General features: G+C 38.7%; 1 pseudogene; it reads right to left on the reverse strand.

Annotated features, from left to right (window-relative positions):
• Nucleotides 1-928: 928 nt before the first annotated feature.
• Nucleotides 929-8582, reverse strand: LOC135736245 (uncharacterized; annotated as a pseudogene).
• Between the last annotated feature and the right edge of the window lie 18141 nt (nt 8583-26723).

The following is a 26723-nucleotide window of genomic DNA, read 5'->3' on the forward strand; positions in this document are numbered from 1 at the left end:
CTAATGTGTACACACAACTTAGTTAGGGTTAAATAATTTAGTCTATCTGTTAATCAGAGGAAATGGTTGAAGCAACTGCCTCATGGTTCCGTGCTCTTATTAAAAATACTTATGCGACCCCAGCCAACTACCTATATACAACTTAATATAGAATTCAAACTATGATCAGAGCACCGTCTAACCTGGTATAGCGAATCATATGCCATACAACAACTTAATCAAAATAAGGACTATGATCAGAGGTCCAGGCTTATAGCCTGCCTATAGTAATGTAATTGCTGGACATCTTAGTTAGCGGTATAGACAATCAGCATGACTTTATACCCCGTCGTCGTTAATGGTGACAAAAGATATCGTAATACTTTATAGTAACTTAGATGAGTCAATAATACATGGCGAAATAGAATGAATATAAATGTATCATTTATTAACCAGATAAACAACACAATAATTCAAAAGTCAATTCAACCAATAATTCGAAAGTCAATTCAACCAAATAGCAAATTGTAATTTGAGTGTGATATAACTTTTCACATAATCATTTAGTGAACCTTAGAATGTCCCATGTCAAGAGTGAAAGGAGAGAAAGGAGGGGCAGGGGGTTAGACCTTTTGGCTGCAGGGTTACAATCTGCATAAGGATGTGGTGTTTGAAAACCAAATGTGACACTGTTGGAGTCCACTGAGTTCTGTGGAATGTTCTGGTTCTCAAGGGAGGTGTTGTGGGCTCTCGGCTCCCTTGCTGTGAGCTCTGGAGGAAACCTGTAGTGATGTAAAGATATCTCCTTGAAGGTCCTTGTTGTCTCAAGCCCCTGTAGAACGCCCTGCTGTGTCCCTCAGGGAGGGGTGCCTTTTGGTCAGGATATTACCGCAAATCTTACAATTTCCCCCTTTGACCGCGTGGGTTAATTACAGGGGTTCCTGCATGGTCAGTGAAGTCTTTGTAGTGTCGGCACCTGCAGCAGGCTGAAAGCCAGGGCAATGTTTGTAGATGTCTTTAACGATGTGATGAGATATCTAAAACAACATTGAAACAGAGTACACAAAAATAAGTGCGCTACCAACAGCGCATCCGAGAAGTATCCACTCCCACTATGTGTAGGCATTCAGTGCTGAACGAGTGGATGAGCTGGACAGAATTGTTGCAGTCTTTTGAGCCAGGTTTGTTTTCACCTGGCCTTGTGAGAGGTGATACTCAGTCTGTGAGTCTGTCCTTTGCAACTAATCCAATGTGTCAATCAGGGCCTGTGTTCCTTGTTCATAAAAAGTGTCATCCCACCAAGGGGAGACCTCAGCATCTAACGGCATCCTTTCAAGGACATTAATCTGACCAATTGAGAAGTCCTCTGTTACTTCTAGATGAAATTAATGGTTAGCAGGACAGATTAACCATCCATAAGTGGAGGAATTCATCTTGCGTGTGTGAGACACTTGAATCGCGTCAGCATACCCATCTAGTGATTCAACAATTATAAGTTTGCTGTCATTGGAGGAAAAGGGTTGCAAGGTATTACACGTACAGACAATATAACTTTGCGTTTCATGGCAGCAAGTGCGACTTGTAAATAAGGTCTCAGAGCCCTTTAAGGTCATGTATCCAGTGAGGTGGTCCCATTTTATTACCTGATTTTTGTACTACTGTACCAATTGAACGAATAGTAGTTGAATTTAGATAAACTTGATCTGGGTGTAGTAAAGGAAAGGTGACAAAAAACCCAATGCATCTATTGCATTCATTTCCAGTGTACATCATAATAGCAGATAACATTTCAGAGTACCAGAATTTTCATTTTTTTCTGATTCATACCATTTGTGTAAGTCCAAAATGTCTTTGAGATCTTTTAAAACATGTCTGGGTGTTTTGTGTAAACGGAGACCTAAGATCCTGTCTAGCAGCAGTAAACAAGTCTTGTGCATATAACCGGCAGGCTAAGTCACGTTCGATGGAACGGGTATGATTGAAGAAGCACCTGCACTTTGGATCGAACCGCTTTGATAATGTTTTCATTACTATTTGTAAGATATTGAAAACCAGTGGCCACCTGGTCTGTCATCCTTGTTGAGAATTGAGATTGTTTGGTTATTTTGTAGTCGTTGGCAATGAAATTAACTGAGCCGAAGAGATCTCCTATGTTTCCGAGCAGCAGAGGTGTAAAGAGTAGCTGAAAGCCATACTTGAGTAAAAGTACAAATTCCTTACTGTAAAAATTACTCCACTACAAGTTACAAGTCACCAATTTAAATACAACTTGAGTAAAAGTATTAAAGTAACCCAATTTAAAAGTACTCAAGTATTTTTACTCGTACTGAATGTTGGCTCAAAGATGAACTAGTCCTCAACACAAAGAGACATTGTAGGTCAGTGAAAACTAAGAAAGTTGATTTATGAGGTTTTATTTCCTAATATAAGAAAGAAATCAAGCACCACAAAATTTTGACCTGGCAGAACAAACACAGATTAAACATAGTCATAGTCTTTTGACTAAAATTTTATTTAGTTTTAGTCATATTTTTGTCATCTGAATTGATTTCGTTTTAGTCTAATTTTATTCAACTAAATGCCATGAGATTTTAGTCTAGAAATCTACATTAAATTAAATTTAAACCCATTTAATTTTAGTCTAGTGTCATTGTGTACTTGAATGTGCCATGCTGAAAAATATATAGCCTAACTTTGTGATATAAATATATGGTAACACTTTACAATAAGATTCATTAGTTAACATTAGTTAGCTATATTAGTTTACATGAACTAATAATGAACTGCACTTACAGCATTTATTAATCATTGTTAATGTTAATTTCAACAATTACTAATACTTTATTAAAATCTTGTTAACATTAGTTAATGCACTCTGAACTAACATGAACAAACAATTAAAGCTTAAATTTTTATTAACTAACATTAACAAAGATGAATAAATAATGTAACAAATGTATTGCTCATGGTTTGTTCAAGTTGGTTAATACATTAACTACTGTTAACTAATGAACCTTATTGTAAAGTGTTACCAAATATTCTTATATAGGCCTATCCTAAAAAATATATCATTTTAATATTTAAAAAATTCCAGTAAACTAAAATTACACTAACAGAAATATGATTATGCATATTAAAAACGTGAAGTTGTTCATTTGAAAGATTAATTGTAAACACATGTAGTACGTAACTCCACTATCTCACATTAAGTGCACTACATTTCTTCCGTCATGCATCCCTCTTTACAGTAAATACATTACAGCATACTTGATTAAATGTGAGGACAGTGAAATTGTACACTTATTATCAATCTTATAATGTACTTAAGTTACTCAGGCAATCAGTACAGGACCTTGCTAGTTTATTTTGGCTTATATAGTAAGTTATATCAAGTTATGTAGCAGCTCAGGTTAGCTGATAAAGTAGCATCAGAGTATATAAACATTTGTGCTTGCCTTTGAGTTGCGGGATGACCCTCCTGCAATCGCGCATCTCTTTTGTTTTGATTGTAGCATCACATGTTTAACAAAGGGTCCCTTGACTGAAGCAAATGTGATATGCATCCATATGTTTGCTCTTTATCTCTTCTCTCAGACCAGACGCAAACTTTTCTCTACAGTTTATGACATACGCAGCACGCAGATGTCCCGCTACGGTGGCTCAACGAAAGTCATTCAGCGTTTGACATCAAAGTACCGCGAGACCAGACTTCTCCATATGCATTTGATTCGCTCTCGCAGTACTTTGATTTCATACGATTGCTCTGCGCAGCGCCAAATGAAGTCCCTCAGTTGTGTGTGTGCGTGTAACCTTGCGACCACAGATTCTATCCATCATCACCCTCTGACACTTTCGTCTCGTTTTTATTTGACAAATAAACAATGTAGCGAGTAACGTTAAGTGTCATTTCAAATGTAGTGGAGTAAAGAGTACAAATACCCAATCAAAATGTAATTGAGTAGAGGGTAAAAGTTGCCTATATTTTTGATACTCAGTACAAGTACAAAGTAGCCCAAAAAATACTTAAGTACAGTAACGAAGTACATTTACTCAAGTAATTTACACCTCTGCCGAGCAGGTCTCGTTTTGAGCGTCTGTTTTCGTAGTCTGAAATTAAATTATCGATTCATGACTGTAGCCATACATATGTCTTATCATTGTTATCACAGTAAATTCACATAAGCAGATAGGATGTTAGAAATGTTGTATGATTTTAGACATGTGTCTACTAGATTAACATAATTAAATAATGTTTTGTTAATAGTCTCTTTAATCAGTCCACCAGGAGGAATAGTATATAGTTTTGGACATTCTTTTGGTTTGCTATATCCACAAGTGGTTAAATTAAAACAATGTTTCATTATCCATGAGCAATTCTGTGGCCCGGTGAAATTATCTGGATCAATAACACATTTCTCTACACAATATCTACCTTCTCTCTGGCTAGTCCAGACAAAACGTTTTGGTTTGTTATTGTCCAGTATATATGAAGTTATATCGAAATTATATTTAATATTACTCATATATGTGGCATTGATTGTTTCAGTGTGTGTGCACCTATATATTACAGGCTCTAGATCTTTGAGTAACACATTTTTGGATCTAATCCATTGTAGTTTTTTTCATAGAGAGTGCGCATGCTCCCAATTTTTGCTACTGGTTTTGATTAAAGTTGATACCAGGCCGTAATGTTATGAAAAGATGTGCGTGCTGGTGTGTCTCCTGAAATGTTTACAACAGGAAGATGGTCAGAGCCTATTTTACATCATATTTTGTTGCACAATTTGGTTCCGGTTTTACTCCAGGAGGCCATATAACTAGATCTTTGGGTGAAAGTGTAGTGAAGTATGTGAATGGCCTCGTGGTGTATTTCCATACCCATCTCCCACATCTCAGGGTGTGTGCGAGTGATACCCTTTGACCCAACTTGATGCAAGTGGGTCCAGACACTTCCCTCTCCTCCGGCCTCTATGATATTGCTGCAGCCAACCTAGGAGACAAGATCGAAAAAGACAGTGAATGTTAATTATTGACTTTGTGTACCCTCAAAGAGCCCTATTATGAGATACACGTTTTTAAACATCCTTTTGTGTGTTGGTGTGTACTAGGACATCCTAACGATATCAAAAAGTACATACCTCAAAGAAAACGATCAGACGTTCTAGGACTACAAAAAACACTCGGAATGTAGGCAACAGTTTACTTCCTGGGATTGGTGACGTAGACAAGACCAACATTCTCATAGTTCAGCTCTCTCTGCTTCGCTTGGGTACACCCTCAAAGACGGGGGTGGAGAGCTCCGAAGAGAGAGCTGAAATGGCGGAGGTTGAGAGTCCATCTGTTTCGGGTGTGTAAAGTGATTAAATCTCTCGAGTAGACGCTGTCTCTTTAGATGCGAGGGCAAAATAGCACTTTATGTCCTTCCACAGAGGACATCATGTTTAATACGGTTCCGGGAGAATCCAGTCAGACGTTGTTTATATGTTTACAGAGTTTTCACAATGACTGCTCCATGAACCATAACGAATTTGAAGCTGGATTTGTGACGTCTCCTCCTGAAAGTTGGATTGCTGTGCACTTCTGGATCACAGGCTGTAAGTATTCATGTTTATTATGTGCCTTTTACGTTACCGGTTACTGGAGCTTTACCCTGTGTGCATGTAGAGCGACCTTGCAAGCTAATGTTTTTGTATTGTAATACTGTATTTCATAAACCACGTACCATATTTACCCACGTGTATGTTGAATTATCCAGACTATCGTTTTTTGATGTTGATTTAGACGTGTTTACAAACTTGCTAAGTTACCAGCTAAACTGTTTAAGTTTGTTCTCATGATCAAAGTTAAGAAACTCTAAGTACGGATGATTTGTTTATGTATTTTACTTTTGTTTTACTTGAAGCTTTCTTAGATTTTGAAACAAAGTAAACATGTCATGTGCAGTGTTTCCCACAGATCTGAAATTTACTTGTGGTGGTAGCTGGTGAAAAGGGCAATCATTATTATCCACCGACAAAAAATGGTCTACTATACATGTAACAAAGAACTAATAATGTGTGACACAACACAATACTTTGATTTATAAAACATTCATATTAATTTCACATTATAGTTCATTAATCTAACCACCCCAAACTTTTTTTGCCATAAACAAAGCTGACACTGTTTGTCAAAGCACTACGAAAAAACTTGATGTTTTTGCACTGATATATGAAGCAATTTGATGACCCCTTTTATCAAACTCAATTATATACAATACTATGTATACTATAGCCTATATAGACAGTGCAGGTCTATAGATTATAAATGTGACTGATGTTATAATGGTAATAACTTCTATAAGATAGGCACTTTTACTGCTTCTGCTTTCTATTTCTCTTTTGCCGATTAAAAAAGGCTTAATCCACTAATTATTTCAGATTTAAAAGTCTACTTGCTGTGCTGTCCCGATGACAGACTTTACATTACAGCTTTGCGTTTTTTATACCCTGAGTCAGCTAGAGCTTTGCTCATTCAGTATTAGCACTGCTTTTTGCTACAATCTCTGTGCAAACTGTTTAGATTTTAGTAAAGATATTGTCTATTAATAGTAAGACTATTAAAAAATGGGATAAAGAAAATGAAGCGGCGCGTGGTCGTGACAAGAGCCAGTTGCTATCGCCATAGAAACCGGAGGCACGCTAAAACAGCACTCGAGCTTTAGCGCGGTAGCGCTCACGGCCGTTCTCCGATCGACTCGGGTTTTACACACAATATTAATCAGACTTGGGACCCGAAGTAATGAACTAGGACCGACCCGGACCCATCTGACCATTTAAAATATAAACCCGGAACCGTACGGGTCCCGCGTCCTCAGTGAAGAAAGACCTCTAACGTTAATGGTAAAACTCTGCACAAGTTCAGAAACATGAAAGGATACAATGTTGCACTGAGGTTGCTTCGCGTCGCGCCCAATTCATTGAGAAACAGAGAGCACGTGAACGGACACTCAACCGGAGAGACACAACGTGCTTGCACGCAAAATGAAGCCAACTTAGATGCTGTAAACACATATGCACATAAGCATATGCGACCATTTTGGTCGCATTGTGTTCCCTGGCTGCTCCGTATGTGCTGCTGCAGTTGATCCAGTTTGCCGCGCTGGATGATGAGTTTATGACGCGTGCATCATCTTCACGGTCACCCGACCCCCACCTCTCTCTCGCGCTCTCTCTCTCTCGCTCTCTCTTTCGCGCGCTCTCTCTCTCTCCAAAACACGGGTCATCCAGTCGAGTTCAGAAATACGGAAATTCGTAAAGTGATTTTTTTTTACTTGGGCGGGTCGCAATTTACCTGGGCGCAGCGCCCAAGTAGAGCCTATGTATGGGAAACACTGATGTGTGTTGCTAATGTCATTACATACAGTACAAGGAGTCAGACTGGCATATGAGGAGAAAAGGTATGTAACACATATGATGTATTTAGCTAGTGATACCACTACCAGTCTTAAATGTATAACTGATGATGAAGTTTTTTTTCCTCTGCATAATCATAGCAACCCAGGCAGTAGCGTCGTTTCACAATGTTTCCATCACCATCATCAGTGGATGCCTTTGTCGTCCGTAGCCTGAGATTTCAGATTTGCATCAAAAATGTGATTTTCCCATTTATTGGAATGCTGTGCAGGTATTTAAGTATTTTAGTAACTGTGTTAAATAAAGTAGTATTTACTTTTACAATAAATGTATTGCTTGTTTATATTTTTACAGGTTGTACCTTGCAGCCATCCATTACAATGTCACCAAGCCGTAACAAAAGCAGGAGAGGGAAAGTACATGGTTATGATCCCAAAAAACAGAAGCGACATACTGTAAGCAGTAATGTTTTTTATTTCAAATATATTCATAAATAAAAACTTAATGTATGAAGCAGGGAAATAAATGATCAAAACAAAAGATTTATTGACTGCAATATTTTTACAGTTATGTGGATGATGTGATCAGGCTTGTGTTTGATGAGGTATTTGAAGATAAGCTGAAGGAAACCCTGATTCCAATGGCCCTGGCATCACAGTTTGAGAGACCTTCAAAGGAGGACGTGATTGCATGCCATCTTCAGTGTAGGGGTCGTCGGAAACCAACATACTGACCAGTCTGATCAGGAAGCTCCAAGCGTATCTGGAGAACAACACACAACAGGATAATAACCCTATAGTGTCATTTTAGATAGCACCAGCTGAGCAAGCTTTGATATGCCATTTATCTGTATAGATAGCTGTAAGAAGTGAATTGAGCAATTTTTGAAAGAAGAGCACAATATGGTTACTAAAGTATGTTTATTTGAGCACAATATGGTTACTAAAGTATGTCTATTTGTATATTGTTTAACATTTTAATATATATTTGTAATAAATAAATAAACTTTTGACTGAGTACTATATTTTCTTGGTTACATCTTTTGTTCTTTTGGGTACTTTGTTATTATAATCAGGGTTCTAAATTAACACCCGCCAAATGCGGGTTAAAATTAATTTTGGCGGGTGTTAATAAAAACTCACTAGCCAGTTTGGCCGGTGATGCATAAGGCATTGCATGCATGATACATAAAGCTCCGATCTCGGTCATATCCCCTTGGCAGTACTTCCTACATTTCCTATGAACACTGTGCCGTAATGTTACGTAATGATGTTTCATACGCCCATTGGCTGCGCGTAGTTTGCGCTGAAACCAGCGCGAGAAACCATGGAAACGAACAAAGCGCATCCACAAAAAAAACAAGGAAAGTACTGAAGAAGGAGCGAGTTTAGTTAGCTATTACTGGTAAACTGAAGTTTAAGATTAAACGGAATGCGGCGGTGGTTGGGACAGACTTCTGTGTCTGAGAAGAGAAATGAGGCAAGGGATGAGGACAGAGAAAGGAAGAAAAGAAAATTTAATGCCAAATGGCTGACAGGTCGTGAATGGCTTGTATTTGATAATGAAAATGTCGTCATGTTTTGTAAGGATTGTCGCATGTACGCAAAAGAAAAAAACAAAACGAACAGTTTCGTGGTGGGAACAAATAATTTTAAAGTTGAGGCAGTAAAGGACCATGAGAGTGCCCGAAGTCACCAGGAGAGCCTCAGGATTAAAACAGACAAGACGGGTAGCATTGAAGAGAGCCTTGCTGGGAGAAGCCTCGCTTTACTGAAGACGGCTGAATTAGAGAAGATGCAGCTTCTTTTTCGTAATGCCCATGCCATCGGAAAAAAGGGCAGGCCTTTTACCGACTTCGCATGGATGTGTGAGTAAGTGAATTAACGTTACTATTTACATGTATCAGTGCATTTAATGCTATTTAGAGTGCTTCCATAGACAGATAAAACTTTACGTTTGGGTTTTTTTTTTAAATCTCAGTGAAATGTACTGTGTTGTAGGCCCTAACAGTGGCTTAATTTATACAAAAAAATATTTTAGGGTGGACAGGAAGAAAGGCTTGAAGATAGGAGAGACATACACAAATGACTACCAGGCAAAAGAGTTTATACACTACATAGCAGAGGATGAGAGAAGAAAGATGAGGGCAAGATTATCAAATGGCAAGTTCATCTTGGTCATGTCAGATGGATCCCTGGACAGTGCAGTGATGGAAGAAGAAATGGTCTACATCAGGAGTGCAAGTGAGCGGAAGGTCAAAGTTGATTTTGTTGGGGTAAAACCTGTCTCAAAGCCAGACGCTACAAATATAGCTGAAGCAGTGTGCAGTATAATGGAAAGTGAAGTCAGCACTGATTGGAAAAACAAGCTAGTGGCAATCACCACAGATGGAGCTTCTGTTATGACAGGAGTAAACAATGGTGTAGTTACAAAACTGCGTGCAGAAAAACCATATGTGCTGGGGATTCACTGCATGGCCCATAAGCTAGAACTTGCCTTTTCAGACGGAATAAGAAAAAGTGTGATGGCCAGAACAGTTGAGGACATGTTAAGTGGACTCTACACCTTATATCATAAGAGTGGAGTGAACAGGGCCAGCCTAAAGCAACACTTCAGGGAGCTCCACATTAAAGCTTTGATGCCAACCAGAGTAGGTGGAACTCGGTGGCTACCACATCTCTTCAAATCACTTGACCATTTTCTCAGGGGATATGCTGGCATTGTACGCCACTTAGAGGAGAAGGTATGTTAATTTATAGCCTACTAAAACCAGCTGTGTAGTTGGATTATTTAATGTTTGCTTTCTTTTTCTCTTCATCAGTTTTAAATGCTGTCTTATATAATGCAATTGTTTGTTTATAGTCCCAGGAGGCCACGAACACCAATGCTGTTCTGAGGGCAAAAGCCAAGGGGTTCCTCAACATAGGCAAGGATGGTGGAGTGCTCAGGTTTTGCTGCCTTCTCCATGACACCATTTATCAACTGAGCAACCTCTCCAAGTCACTGCAGAGGTCAGTGTCAACCCTGGCTGAAGCTCAGAGCTGCCTTTCCTCCACTCAAGCTGTCATAGAAAAGTACAAGTCAAGGTATGTATCATATATCCTACAATTAATCATTTAAATTTAGATTGTGTTTGTGTGTTTACCTCAGTATAAATAAAAATAAATTAAAAGCCACCCATCCATCTATCTCTGCACAACTGTAGACCTGGACCTAAAATGAGAGCAGTGCTGGACACAGACACCTATGAAGGAGTCATCCTGAAGCCTACTGATGCTGACAAGCACGACAAGGCAAAGAATGAGCTAATCGATTCTCTGTGCCAGTGCATCACTGCTAGATTTAGTGATGTGAACAGTGGTGTCCTGCAGGCGATGCGGCTGACCAGTTTCCAGTGCTGGCCAGAGGCAGACACGAGTTCAGGTTAGCAATTAAAATGTAATTAATAAATCTTTACACATTTTATATTTTAAGACAACTGCTTAAGTTTATATACATTTTTTCCCTTTTGTTCTCAGATTTTGGTGATGAAGAGGTAAACAAACTCATCAGTCACTTCCGACCTCTATTACTCTCTGCTGGAGTGAATGTGGAGTTGATCCCTGATCAATGGACAATTCTCAAGACTAAACTCTACACAGCAGGATTCAGCCAAGGTACTTAGAGAATAATGTTTGAGAAAAAAAAATCTCAATCTGATATGTTATCAGTACCATTTTTAAACAAGTGCTTGAAAAGTTCCCAAGCTTTATAGAAATGTCTAACATTGTGAGAGTTTTATTTTGTTTATAAGGAATCAGATTATATTAAATTTGTTAAAGGCACAATCCAAATTTAATGCCATCTTTTAATAACTGAAGTTGCATTTGAAAAGGGTATAATTATTTGCAAGTGCATAATGCATATGTGACCAGTCACGGAAAGTAGGGACACAAGTCGGATCTGGGCATTTTGAGTTATTCACAGATTCTGAAAGTGCAGTTTCTAAGCTTTCCAACGATGTGTAACACATGGAAATCTGATAAGATTTGGAGAAGTTGTGGGCATTTGAATATAGGAACTCAGAAATACTCAAACCGAGAAAATCGAGACGAAAGAGACTCTTCTTTTCAGCTGGGGGAGACAATAGGGCTCATTTACATCTCATTTAGCTAAGCCATGCCCCCTGTAAAACCCTTTTTGAGATGTTCTAGCATCATATGTAGTATTTTATGACCAAATGACAACCCGCAAAAATAAACATGACTCTTTTACCTTTGTGGGGATCACAAGTCGAATCCAGTCTGTTTCAGATTATCCAATGACCATATTTGTCCACAAATGCGTATAATCCGTGAAATATAGATTGTTTACATCAGATTTCGCATGAATGTCTGATAATACAATATAATATATAATCTGAAGACTATTTAAATCGTAACATGTAAGGGTATATGAGCTTTCACTCCGTTAAACACATGAACCCGCCTTCAAAGTTTGTATTTAAAATAGGGAAGTAGTATAATAGATCATCCAAACAGCGCCGTCGAAAACGTGACATCCTTTAGAGATGTTACCAATGGCTCGCTCGTTTCTCCATCAGCCAATGACTTCATGGAAAATATTGATAGACAAAACATGTAGCCAATTATATGAAGAATACAACTATATCTGTGTAACTTCTGTGTGTTTGGACTCATGCTGCGCTGCAAGAACTGACATACAGATGACGTCAAAGTACCGCGAGAGCGAGTCGAAATTAAACTACTCCGTAAGATTTCTTGAAAAGCTCTCGCGGTACTTTGACGTCATCCGACTGCGGCGCCGCATAAAGTCAGTGACGCGGCTGACGTACGATGCGGCTGACTGTTATTTGTTCCGCCCCAGCTTCTTTTATTTTTCTTTTGTTTTGTGCGCCCGAGCTTTACAGTCTGGGGAGACGCAGGCTATAAGTTTGAAAAAAAAAAAAAAACTTAGCAAACATGTCTGAGGAACAGGGCAGCGCGTCACTACAGTCACGTGACTTCACGCTCGAGCCGGAAGAGAAGACAATGCTGAATAGTCGTAATTCTGCTATTTTTGGACCAAACTGTATTTTCGATGCATCAACACAATCTTACTGACCCACTGATGTCACATGGACTACTTTGATGATGTTTTTATTAACTTTCTGGACATGGAAACCATACATAGATTTTCAATGAAGGGGAAAGCTCTCGGACTAAATCTAACGATAAAACATCTTAAACTGTGTTCCGAAGATGAACGGAGGTCTTCCGAGTTTAGAACGACATAAGGGTGAGTCATTAATTACATTATTTTCATTTTTGGGCGAACTATCCTTATTTAGTAGTCACGCTGTTCCCTTTGGGGGCGGAGGCGAAAACACAAGCTTATACAGTATGTAAATATACACACAGACAATGACGCCCCCCGCTGCACGCTAGAATCTCCGGAAAAACAAGCCTATTTTACCCGCAAAATGTACGCTTTTAAATATACAAAAACTGCTATCTCAAACATGGAGAGGCTTCTTCGTGATCTCAACTAACAGATTCTGCAATAAAACGAAAATCACAAATTTCGAAAAAAAAACTTTGTTTCTCATTTTCTCGAAACTTGTGCTGCCGACTTGAGTCCCTGGTTTCCGTGACGGGTCACATATTGTTTGTCTCACCCTGCTACAGAAACCTTTGAGAAGACATGGCCTACTGTGAACAGAATGCTGCGCCATCGGTGTCCTGATGTCCTTGATCTTTTTGATGCACTCCTTACCATCCCTGCAACTACAGCTGACTGTGAAAGAGGTTTCAGTGTTATGAAGCAGGTAAAGAGTGACTGGCGCTCACGCCTAAAAGGTGAGACCCTCTCTGACCTCCTTAAAACCCAGTTGTGCTCACCTGACATCAAAGACTTTGATCCAACCAAAGCCATTGACATCTGGCATGCTGACAGTTTGCGCTCACGCAGGCCTGACTTTGTGCGCAAACATGGAACAAAAGGAACAGAGGGTGGCTCAGATTCTGATAGCACCCCCGAAGAAGAAGAAGAGCTCTAAAGACATGTGTTAGATAGATCCCAAAACTTGAAATAAAATGTTTGCACTTTCTGTGTATATGAAGTTTGATGTATTTCACTTTATATGTATTTTCAGGCCAAAAATGTTAATAAAATGATTAAATGCATTCAGTGGCACTCATAATTTCTTATTTTCACCGAAAACAATTTTGGCTAGTGGAAATGCAGATTGGCTGGTAACTTTAAAAAAGTCACAAGCCACTTTGGCTGGTGATCAAAAAAGTTAATTTATAACCCTGACTATAATGCTACTATAATGCTGACTATAATGCTAACCCTGACTATAATGCTATAATGCTATTATTAGTTTAAAAATGTAATGCAACATATAAACACTTACTCTAGTGGCCTGTGCCTCAAAGCCAAAGGCCCATAGTCTGTATAATAAATGTTCTGTGTGTAGGGATTTAGACAACTTGTGCAAAACCTGGATGATGAATCACACAGGTAAGAGGCTCTGGAACCTGTTGCATTCTCCTTAAAACCTAATAAGTAATAACATAGCACTTATAAGTAAGCAGTCTTCCATCATAAAGTTTACCATAGTGAAATAATGTAGAACTAACATTAATTTCAATGAATACTTTCTATGTGTTACATTTGGTGTTTCCATATAGTTTGCACAGTAATAAAGTATGTAAGCAGTCTTTTATAATAAATTTTACTATAGTAAAATAATGTAGAAATCAACAAGTGAAATAGTTTTATAATCATTTCAACGAATACTTTGTGTTACATTTGGTGTTTCCATATAGTTTGCACAGTAACCTAGTATGTAAGCAGTCTTTTATAATAAAGTAAAATAATGTTAACAAATTAAATAGTTTTATAATCATTTCAACAAATATTTTCACTGTGCTACATTTGGTGTTTCCATATGAAGTGAAGTGAGTGAGTATTTGCCAATGTATGGTAACCCATACTTGGAATGTGACCTCTGCATTTAACCCATCCAGTGAATAGTGAACACACGCACTGCAAGTCGTGAACCACAAACACCCGGAGCAGTGGGCAGCTATCCCTGCAGCGCCCGGGGAGCAATTAGGGTTAAGGTGCCTTGCTCAAGGGCACCACAGTCCATCCGCCGTTCGTGAGCCTCGAACCGGCAACGCTCGGGATACAAGCCTAACACTCTAACCACTAGGCTACAACTGCCCATATAGTTTGCACAGTAATGTAGTACATTATAATCCAATCGCGTTCATTGACGGACATTGTTTATATCGTAACGGCCGTCTGAACTCTCCGGATCGAGCTCGAAGTGGTAAGGCAGTACAGACACCATCATTTATAGAGAAATATAACCGCTTGTTTACGTTGCTTGTGAATCTCAGTCAGGACCCAAAAACCCACGTGTAGTCAGGGGCGTAACCTTTCAAACACACACTGAAGGAAGGAACTAAATCCAAGCGTTTCCCAGACAGGCAAAAATCGGTGAGGTATGCAAGCAATTTATAAGACTCACAATGCATTAGTTCAAGTTTTAAAACATGTATGTACTATGGGATATTACAATAACGTGCTTATAAAATTAGCATAATTGGTGCTCTTTAAACAATTTGCACTGTGACATGTGATCTCAGTTTCCCTTTAATGGTGGTGGCCACACAGCTGTTGCATATAGCTTTAATTTCATATGGTCCATGCCACCGGGTGTGAAAGCATCTTGTTTCACAAAAACACGTATCATTACCATGTCACCTTCTGAGAATTTTATCTCAGTATTTGGGTTGAAGTGTGCATCATTAGCCAGATCTCTTAGATAGTTTGCTGTACCTAACACCTTTTGCAGTGCATTCAGCGTGTAAGCGTCAGAGTAGTTCAGTGATGCATTCCTGCCTATCATCTGTTAGTGCCCTATGGCTTTGTGTGATTGTGTAACCCAAATATTGGACTTATTTTTGTGCGATTTGGGCTTTTTCTTTGTTCAGTTTAAAGCCAGCTTTGCCAAGCATTAGCAGTACTTCATCCACGGGCTGTGAGTGTTCATCGAGCGAGCCTTCGGTCGCAATTAATATGTCGTCAACATAATGAATTACATTTCCTGTTTCGGCTACTGGACTGAGCGTGTCTTCGAGTGCCCGATGAAAAATTAAGGGACTGTTATGCCATCCTTGCGGCATGCGGCAGAACTTGTATTGTATTTGGTTCACGGTGAAGGCCAATTTCCATTGATCTTCGCGCCTGATTGGAATAGACCAGAAACCATTCTTTATGTCTAGTGTGGTAAACCACGACACATTGGTTGAGTTCTGTGATAGTAGTGTGGATGGGTTGGCTACTATGGTTGTAGCTTTTGGCAATACTTTGTTGAGATGCTGATAATCAATACAAAGGCGCTACTTCTCATTTGGTTTCGGTACAGGTAAACATGGAGAGTTTGTTGTTGAACTACACAGCCAAACTATTTTTCTGATCTCAAGTTGTTTTACAATGTCATCTGTTAGAGGTAATATGTCAGTACAGGAGCAAGATGCACCAGAATCAATAAGTACGTCAGCTAACCGGCCTTCTAAGTTAGCCCTTATTTTGATTCGGTTTCCGGATGAAACCTAGGTTCAAATGTATGTGTGCCTTTCCCTTCTGTCTGCCAGTGTGCGGATGCAACAGCAAGGGGTTTTAACCTCCATCGCTGTTCTATCCTTGACCCCCAGTCCATAACTGCATTAAACAAGTTTTCTGCCGGATCAACACCGTTTATTAAAGCTTTCTGAACTGGAATACCAGCATTGTTTTTTATAACTTGTAATAAAGGCACATGATCGCGGCTTACATTTTCCATCCCTGAGTGCTCTTTGTATGTTACCCACACACGCTCAGCATATGCGTCGAATGACTCACTGTTTGTCTATTTGATTTCCAGAATTCTACTCCAATCTGAGGTTGTGGGTAAATGACTTTGTCAGTTTCGTCAACGTACTGCTCTTATACGTCCAGATTTCATCTCTGGGGTTAGCTTTGATCTGAACTCTTTGGGAATGGTTAACAACGCGATTTGCCATACATCTCTAGTCTCTAGTTTGTATACTGTGGCTTGTAACATCAGTGTTTCCCAATATGGCTGAAATGGTCCCTTTGAGGACATGACTCCTATGATTTGTGTTTTGAACACTCGTCTCATATTATTGGGCAGGTAATCATAGTTATCTCATTGTTCTTGTTTGTCATGGTTTTAAGAACGGCAACACGGACAGATTTTGCGGGTGTTTACTTGATTTTGTTCTCGTTTTTATAGGACTTTGCTGATTTTGCTCATGTTTTTGTACGGGAGCTTGCTCTTCGGTTTGGATATCTCTACGTGTTTTGATTTACGATGCTACTGCATCATCATCACTATCATCAATTCTTTCTGATCCAAAAGTTTCATCTTGTACTGCCTGTTTAACTGCAGCCACTGGGAAGCCTGCATTCCTGCAACAGTCTTTGAGAGCAGAAATATAGTTTCTGCCGGGTTTTTAGTTTCTTTTTTAGCCCATCATTTTCTCTCGCCATTAGCTCGCTCTGCCTTGTCCAACGGTGTTTTTTGTACGTAAACGCTGCAATTTGTGTTAATAGTTTTTGCAATTTGTCTGAGTGTGCTCTTTCTATTTCTCGGATATCTGCAATTGTGTTCTGTCTCAGAGATTGTTTTGTGGTCGTTTTTGCGTAGTAGGTAGACGATGGCAGTCGGTAATTTCTTCTATTTCGATTTAGATATCACTCTTTTGCCCTCGACTATAAACCAGGATATTATTTCGTTATTTTTCCATTTTAGGTTTAATCCTTTATCGCATAGAGAAAGGAGAAGTTTTATTTGCAACACCTGAATTTCCATGATCTCCTGATCTACACTGCAATTGTTTTGTCCCTAAAAAGCTATTTATCCCACTAATTCTCCTTCCACCTGATTTCTACGGTCTCCGGTCTAACAATGGGTATAACAGACCGGTTCAAAAAATGTGTATGGATCTGAGATTTGCAAAGGCTTTCCCTCAACTCGTCTAAAAAGTAAAGGAACAAACTTACCACAGTAGTTGTAGACAGGGAAGGAGAAGATCAAACTTCATGTGCTCTTTGGGAAACCATAACTGAAAGACGTCACTCGCCTGGGTAGGTAGGAAAATCACGTTCGGGCTTCACCACTTTCTTCAAAGAAACAGAACATCTAAAAACAGGAGTTTTTTTCTGAAAGAATGGGACATTCATCGAACAAAGCACAAAGGCCTTGGTTGACACAATAAACTTGAACACTATGAACACTACAGTGAATGGACACCACCAAGAGCTAACACCCTACTGTATATTGATCTTATTCAGACTGTTGTGTTCATCTCACTTGATCAAAAGGGCGGAAATCTGTAAGATGGTGCCAAACCCTGACAAAAGGTATTTCTAAGACCAGCAGCAAATGGCTGAATCCACAGGGAACCGTTTTCCAATTCCTGTTGAATTATCATCTGAAACCTTTCTCAAATAATTCATATCTACCCCCCAGGACGGCTACCCCATGGGGTGGGACAGAAGAGTCTATACCGCTGATCTAAGGTGTCCAGCAATTTTATTACTATAGGCAGGCTATAAGGAGATAAGCTTGGACCTCTGATCATAGCCCTTACTTTAAGTTGTTGTATGGCATATGATTCGCTATACCAGGTTAGAAGCAATGTTCGAATTGAAGGGGGTCTGGGGGGTCCCAGACCTCCTATAAGCCTTGAGGGACTCCCCATAAAGCACAAAAACATAAATTAGGCGGTCCCCTGGTTTTTATTAAAATGTAAATACTACATGAATTTAAAACTCTTAAGTGCGCCTCCCGCTGTTTTCTGGAGGAATTGACAGACGAGTTGTGAAATATTTTCACCTCATTGACTGTAAGTATCTTTAGAAATCTTTAGGATTAGGTTTTTTATTTTAATTCTTCTCAAAAATATTATTGCACACCAGTGGCTAGGCTGGTCCCCCCAGGCAAAAGAAACAAAAATATTTTATTGGGAAATCACGCATAAATGATAATAAATCATAGTCTGTTAATCGCTCAAATACCCATCATTCAGAAATAAATAAATATTTATAGAAAGCTTATCTTTTGCATGTGTGGTTTTAAACCTTGCAAATGTTAATATGCAAGCGATTTTAAACTATTTGAGCGCAAAATGCTAAAGTGAGCTGTTTTGGGTGCGCACAGACAATGACACACAAACATACTCAAATGGACGCATACTCATAAGCGGACACACAGAGACGCACCATGTGCGTTTCCAAGCATGCAATCACAGAACGATCTCGAAATACCACAGGCTTCATTGGCAAATATTCTCATAAAAAACATTCAGTTATGTCTTAAAGTGAGTGCAAACAGTTTAGAAAGAAATCAGATCTTTGTTTCTGAAAGTAGTAGTTCTTATCTGCTTATGTTTGTGTCATTCATATTAATTTAACAACAGCAAACAAAGGAAAATCACTTCTGTATCTTTAAAAAGATTAATTATATTTAATTTATACAATAATGAAGACCGTGTTATTATTCATTTGATTCTATTTATGTACCTAAATAGATCTAACTTTATTTGTAACTTTGTTCTTTTCTATTTTTATGCTCACAATTTCTTACTTTTATTTTCCCACCTCCAGTTATGCTGATCCGAAAAATATTCGAGCTATGACTCAAAAAACGCAATGTAATTCATTTAACTACTACTATAGTAAAAATATAGCTGCAAAGCAGCGATGCCGGGGTCAAGCCAAAAAGGGCACAGAATGAAGTATCAATAATGACTGTCTTGATTTTAAATCTAAGTTTTCAGTAGATTAAGGCAAAAATTGCAATTTTTCAAATCTTCTTTATCTTGGTGGCGCTGCACTGAAACAATAGATGGTGCCGCGGGTCATGATTGTGATGACACCCACCAAATTTTATATACATATGATTAAGCAATGTTGAGATATAGCCTCAAATGACTTGACCACTGGGGGCACTGCACCAAAACAATAGATGGTGCCTCAGGTCATAATTGTGATGACACCCACCAAATATGGTGTACACACAATAAAGCGATCTGGAGATAAAGCCTCAAAACTCTTAACCACTAGGGGGCACTGAAAAGTTTACAAGGGCTTTCAAAAAAATGCTGATGAAATAGGTGGCTCTGTGACAAATTATTCCATGCACCCTCAGTTCATGACATTTACAAGTTGTGAAACATTCACCTATTCATACACTGTCAGCCATGCGAGAGCCATCCAGCTCATCAGGAGCAGTTGGGGTTCTCAATGATACCTCAACACTTGGTCAGGTGGAGCTGGGGTTTGAACCACCAACCTTCCGATTTGTAGACAACCTACACTAACCACTGAACCACTGGAAATACGCACATTAATATGCAAAACTTTTGCAAAGATATAGCCTCAAATCCATTCCGGCGTGCTCGCCATAATATTTGTTGATGCGCTATACAATAACTAATTGGTCTAACAAAATCTTTTTATGACTTTTTGTCTAGAGTCTAGATTGTGTGTACCAAATCCAAGCCAATCAAATCAACGCTGTAGGAGGAGTTTGAAAAAGTTGGTATGCTTTGTAATTGAAAATGGCCATCCAAAAACATTTTGGTATCGTTTGACTCGGCATGCCTCAAGGAATCTAACAATAGCAATTTCATGATTTTAGACTCAATTTTGCAGCATAAAAACAAAAGCATGTCACTTTTCAAATCTCGTGACCACTAGGTGGCCTTGTGACAAACCGCTCCATGCACCCTCTGTTCATGACTTTGATGACATATAACAGTTGGGGTTAGATGTCTCACTCATGGACACCTCAACACTTGGTCAGGTGGAGCTGGGGTTTGAACCACCAACCTTCCGATTTGTAGACAACCTTCACTAACCACTGAACCACTGGCAATGCACACATTAATGTGCAAAACTTTTGCGAAGATATAGCCACAAATCCATAATTTTAATATCAAGCTAGCATTAGATATAAGCAAAAATAGAAATTTTTCAAATCTCGTGAACACTATGTGGCACTGTGACGAAACTGTGCACGCACCCTCATGTCATGACTGCCATCAAAACTACTTTGGCAAAGATACAGCCTCAAATCCGTTTGTTCGCGCTCTACGTAAAATGTTATGACGCGGTATACGGAAACGGATTGGCGAATCGACACGAATTCCATAACTTTTTGCCATTAGTGTCTCTAGATGCTAAACACCCATTCTTTATGCAAATTGGACAAAAGCTCTAGGACGAGTTCGAAAAAGTAGGTTTTACAAACAATTCAAAATATCAAAATAATTAGCATAACGGAAATGACGTCATATGGTGCAATCGAATTGGCATGAGCCAAGGAATCAGATGAAACAAGAATTGCGTTTCTATGACGTATGGGTCAGCAGTTATAACCAAAAATGCAGGTGAAAATTTGGACTGTTGGTGGCGCTATAGGGTTTGACAAAGACACTCCAAATTTGGTGTGGGGACTATTTGGAATGTCCTCTTTGAGTGTGCCAAATTTCATAACTTTCCGACAAAAAAAGTTAAAAATCAAAATGGCCGACCCCCAAAATGGCCGACTGAAAACCATTTGGTATCGTTTGACTCGGCATGCCTCAAGGAATCTAACAATAGCACTTGTATAATTTTAGACTCAAGTTTGCAGTAGTTATAAGCAAAAATAGCCATTTTTCAAATCTCATGAACACTAGGTGGCGCTGTGATGAAACTGGGCACGAACCCTCAGGTCATGACTGCCATCAAAACTACCAAGTTTCGTGTGAATACGTTTAACTTTGGCGAAGATACAGCCTCAAATCCATTTTTACGCACTCTACATAAAATTCGTTGACGCGGTATACGGAAACGGATTGGCGAATCCACACGAATTCCATAACTTTTTGCCATGAGTGTCTCTAGATGCTACACACCCATTTTTTACGCAAATTGGACAAAAGCTCTAGGACGAGTTCGAAAAAGTAGGTTTTACAAACAATTCAAAATATCAAAATAAATAGCATAACCGAAATGACATCATATGGTGCAATCGAATCGGCATGAGCCAAGGAATCAGAAGGAACAAGAATTGCGTTTCTATGACGTACGGGTCAGCAGTTATAACCAAAAATGTAAGTGAAAATTTGGACTGTTGGTGGCGCTATTGGGTTTGACATAGACACTCCAAATTTGGTGTGTTGACTATTTGGAATGTCCTCTTTGAGTGTGCCAAATTTCATAACTTTCCTACGTACGGTTCTATGGGCTGCCATAGACGCAATGGCGGAAGAAGAAGAATAATAGATAATAATAATAATAAATATAGCTGCAAGCAGCAATACCGGGGTCAAGCCGAAAAGGACCCAAAAGGATGTAAAATTGAGATTGGATAAGCAGACTGAAGAACCTAGTTAAACCAAGTTTAATTAGTGAAAAGAGCCCACCCCCGTGTCTCTACGGTGTTCCGATGCAGAGATATAGCTTTTGCAAAAACGGTTGATAAGGTATTCTCATTGGTTGCTAGGGAGTGAATTGGCAACCATCAGTGATTATAGTCAAAGCCATGAAAGGAATAATCCATGATGACTCATGGTTTTAGAAGTGTTGTTGCAGTAGTTTTAGGCAAAAAATGCGTTATTCTATCTCAAAACCAGTAGGTGGCGCAATGACAAAATTGTGCATGCAACCTCAGGTCATAACTGTGTTACATCTAGCTAGTTTTATGACTATACACTTTAGTTTAGTGAAGAAACAGTTGTATGACCATAGGGCTGGCTTGATATCAAAGGTTTTGTTCAATTATAGGGCCACCTAGTGGTGCAAGCATACAATTTTTTTTGTGTGGCCTCAAAATATGCTCATACATCAGGGTATCAAATATGGTAAAAAAATCTCTTTGCGTTATGAAGTTATAGCCATTTATGTGTAAAAACACAAAATTTAAAGGTAATTTTTCGTTTTTTGCAATTTTCAGCCATTTCTGATGAAAATTTTAATACAATGCCAATAGAACTTTTTGTTCAGAAGGTAATGCAATATTCTTCCTATGATGTTTTCGAGTCGATCAGAATTACGCTCGCGGAGATATTCGCGCGTGTTTTTTAAGTGCTATTTTGCCGCGCAGGGTTAACCGTAAGGCCAATTCTGGCATGTTTGGTATCGTTGGACTCGGCAACTATTCAGGACTCCAAGGAAACAAGTCCCATGAAAATACGTCGATCACAGCCAAAGTTATAGGTGTGTAAAACATTCGTCTTACCACTAGGTGGCGCTGCGACGAAACTGGGCATGCGCTCTCAGTTCCTGACTGGCATCACAAGTACCAAGTGTCGTTTCAATAGGCTTAAGTTTGGCGAAGATACAGCCTCAAATCCGTTTTTTTGCACTCTACGGAAAATTTGTTGACGCGGTTTACGCAAACAGATTGGCGAATCGACATGAATTCCATAACTTTTTGCCGTGAGGGTCTGTAGATGCTACATACCGATTTTCGTGGAAATCGGGCAAAAGCTCTAGGACGAGTTCGCAAAAGTAGGTTTTACGAATAATTCAAAATGGCGGAAAAATTTTCATGACGGAAAATGACGTCATAGGGTCCAGTCGAATCGTCTTGAGCCAAGGAATCAGAGGAAACAAGAATTTCGTTTCTAGGACGTATGGGTCAGAAGTTATAAACAAAAACGTAAGTGCAACTTTAGACTGTTGGTGGCGCTAGAGGGTTGGAGTTGGAGACTCCAAATTTGCTGTGGGGACACATTGGACTGTCCTTTATCAGTGTGCCAAATTTCATAACTTTCCTACGTACGGTTCTATGGGCTGCCATAGACCGCAATGGCGGAAGAAGAAGAAGAAGAAGAATAATAATAATAATAATAATAAGAAAACTAACAAATACAATAGGGGTCTTCGCCCCTTCGGGGCTTGACCCCTAATAATAATAATAATAAGAAAACTAACAATCACAATAGGGGTCTCGCCCATTCTGGGCTTGACCCCTAATTATGTAATTTGAAAGATGTCATTGATGTCCACCCTATTTCACCCCTATTCTGTTTAAAATATCTGGCCTTGCCAGCGTTTCACACTAATTTGAGGAATAAAAAATGTTTAGGGTTTGAGTAAAGGGTATTTTCGGGTCTTTAATTAAAACCAGGATCAGATAATTGTTAATCCAGGATCACATCTTACTTTGTGAAATCACAGCGACACTATAATGGGGGGGGCTTGGCCGGGGGGGGGCTTAGCTAGGGGACCCCCCATAAGCTTTGACATAATTCGAACACTGGTTAGAAGGTGCTAACTTGGACCTCTGGTCATAGTTTTAGTTCTGTATTAAGTTGTATATAGGTAGCTGGCTGGGGTTGCGTGAGTATTTTTAATAAGGGCACGCCAGCATGGGGCAGTTGCTTCAACAGTTTTCTCTGGTTACACGGATAGACTAATTATTTAACCCTAAGTTGTGTGTAATCGTGATTACTATAAGCAGGCTATGAGGGAATAGGCCTGGACCTCTGGTTATTACCCCTACTTTGATTAAGTTGTTGTACAGTATATGATTTGCTATACCAAATTAGAAGGATGAAGATTGTAAGTCATTACCTTTATCTGTCAGAATCTCTTTAGGTTTAACAGACTCAAGGATGTCACCTCTTCAAAGCAAAATAATTCCTTAATGTGGTCCAAAATCTGTATACATTTCACTTTACAACATATTTTACAGTTAGGGTTGCTACCTTCAATACAGAAAAATAAGGCACGCCTGCCGCAGCAGTCATAAAAATATTAAGATTGATACCAATGGACATTATAATAAGATACCTGCTGTTGAAATCATTGTGAACAGATGCACTCAGTCTCTCACTATCAACTATCACTGCAACTTAAGTGGTCATATTGAATACACAGCTATGACAATAATAAACATAGGCCAAAGTGTGACTGACGCCACAAAAAATAAGCTTTTGGAGGAACTTGTGAGATGTGAAGCATATTTTATTAACTTATTAAATTAACAGATCCATAACGTAGTAATTATAAATTGAACAAATGTTTTAATAAAGTATATTGGGAAAAATATATATACAGGGCTCTCAAGTCTCACTCATTCACTGTGACACGCATTTCAATCAGTTCACATGGTCACATGCCACACCTTGTATTTCTCACACTTAGTAGAGACTGATAACTTCCTGCTGTATACAATTAATGGACGAGCCACAGGTTAGTTCTCTGTCAAGTTTATAGCTGTCTTCAAGTCTAGGGATGGGTACCGAAACCCGGTATTAAACTGGCCCCGGGGCTAAATTATGAAAGACCGTAGTATCAGTAAGATCTGACGCTATCGGTTCTGCTGTCGGTACTGGAGAAAAAAATTAAAATAAATGTACTATGTATTCTTGCTTAATAATGTTTTCGTGCACATTTTATCTCACCAAAAATTTCTAATTTGCGATAATATTAAGATGTTTGTCTGTGAGATCTGCGAGATCTCTAATGCGTGCCGCTAAGGCTGTCTGTCACACACACATACACACAACAACGACGAGCGTGGCGCATGCACACACACACATAATAGCACAAAAACTCCTGCTTAATACAAAGAGTGACGATGGCGGATAGAGCAAAACGTTTAAAAGTTTGGTTATACTTTACTAGAGTTGATGCAGACAATGCTCGTTGTCATACAGGTAAGTGCAAACACAAGCAATCTGTCAAAGCATCTTTTAAAAGTGCATTACGTGCAGAAAGAAGCTTTGTCCCAAAGAAGAGAACTGTAATGAGACTGTCTAAGTCTCGGAGGACCTATAATTTGCGTCACCTGCTGCACGCGCCCACCGAGCCTGTCAGTAGGACACAGCGAAAAACGTTTCTGACTTATTCAAATAAATATGGAATCCGAAAAATATTTATTTATTTGAGAAAATATGACACGTTGATGTAGATTAAACTATTCACTAAGTCACAGCCTCAAGTCGCGCTGCTGTGACGCAATCAGTCTTAAAATACGTTATTAGAAGGTCGCAGCCTGCAAAGTTTTCGACTGCCTAGCTAGCTCATCTCTGGTGGTTGCCCCATCTACGTCAGGCATGTATGCTAAAATCATGTTGAATGAACATTTTTCACGTCATTTAAAATAAATGTACAATCTCCCTAATTGGTTTGCTTACCTTACGTTGAAATTCTGTTGATTTCTTTTGGGAGAAATGACGTTATGTATTCAACATATTTCTTTTTATAATCCCAAATAAAGAAAAATCACTATGTAAACATTTATTTGGCTAAATGCACAGCACTTTAAAGTTAATTTACAAAATAGCCTACATATAAATATTCTATTTAAAGTATTTTTTCTGCAGCTTTCATGCTGGTGCATTAACAAATATATGTATAATATTTAGAAATGATATCCAGAAATTAATTTGTAATAATGAAATGCAGACACATAATTAACTTAATCATGTGAACATAGGTTCATGATTAAATGTTAACATTGGCCAAAGTACCGATAAGAATACCGCTAAAGCACCGGACCATTAAGCAGTACCGGTACGAGTAGTAATACCGTTAAAACCTTAACGATACCCATCCCTACTCAAGTCACTGATATAAGTCCACAAAACCCATACTAAACATGCTTTCACAAGACTTCTAAACAGAATCTTATAGTCTAGTTTTTTCTTTAAAATTTCTGCCTACTCATTCACATAAAACAATATATTAATTTAGAAATTGTAAGACATTTTTTGGTTTAGACGGGCCGTATGTGAGAAGGATTGATTGACAGCTGAGAAACAAAAGACTGGCATAATGAGCTGCATAATGAGCCTTTAGGCAGGAATGTGAGAGGGAACTACAGTAAAGAATGTGAGGACAAATAAATGTATACATGTTTGTTTGAGGTTTATTAAGAAGTTACCAATATTAGCAAAATAGAAATGAAGGTCAGTAGGACATTTTCAGTTTATTTGGAAACAAACCCTATTCAAAAACTTAACTTGTATAAACTAAGAAACTGATAAACAACAGAGCTGTAAACTTCATGTGGCTCATGTTACCATATAACTTTGTCCAAAAAGTGTGAATTTTTTTCCACTTCATAGTTTTGTACTGATGAGAGGGATGCAGACCTGTAAGAGAGTTATAAACATAAATTGTTCACAGAAATACCCTTACATGCATAACTGATGGGTAAATATCGCTAATAGCACTACATTCAGATAAACTATCATGTATATAAACTAAATTCAGAACATCTCAGATAAACATCTGCAGTGATTAGTTATATAAAAAGCTGTTTTCAGATGCCCATTCCCTTATCGT

The sequence above is a fragment of the Paramisgurnus dabryanus genome, chromosome 2, assembly GCF_030506205.2.
Source record: "Paramisgurnus dabryanus chromosome 2, PD_genome_1.1, whole genome shotgun sequence".
Lineage (NCBI taxonomy): Eukaryota > Metazoa > Chordata > Actinopteri > Cypriniformes > Cobitidae > Paramisgurnus > Paramisgurnus dabryanus.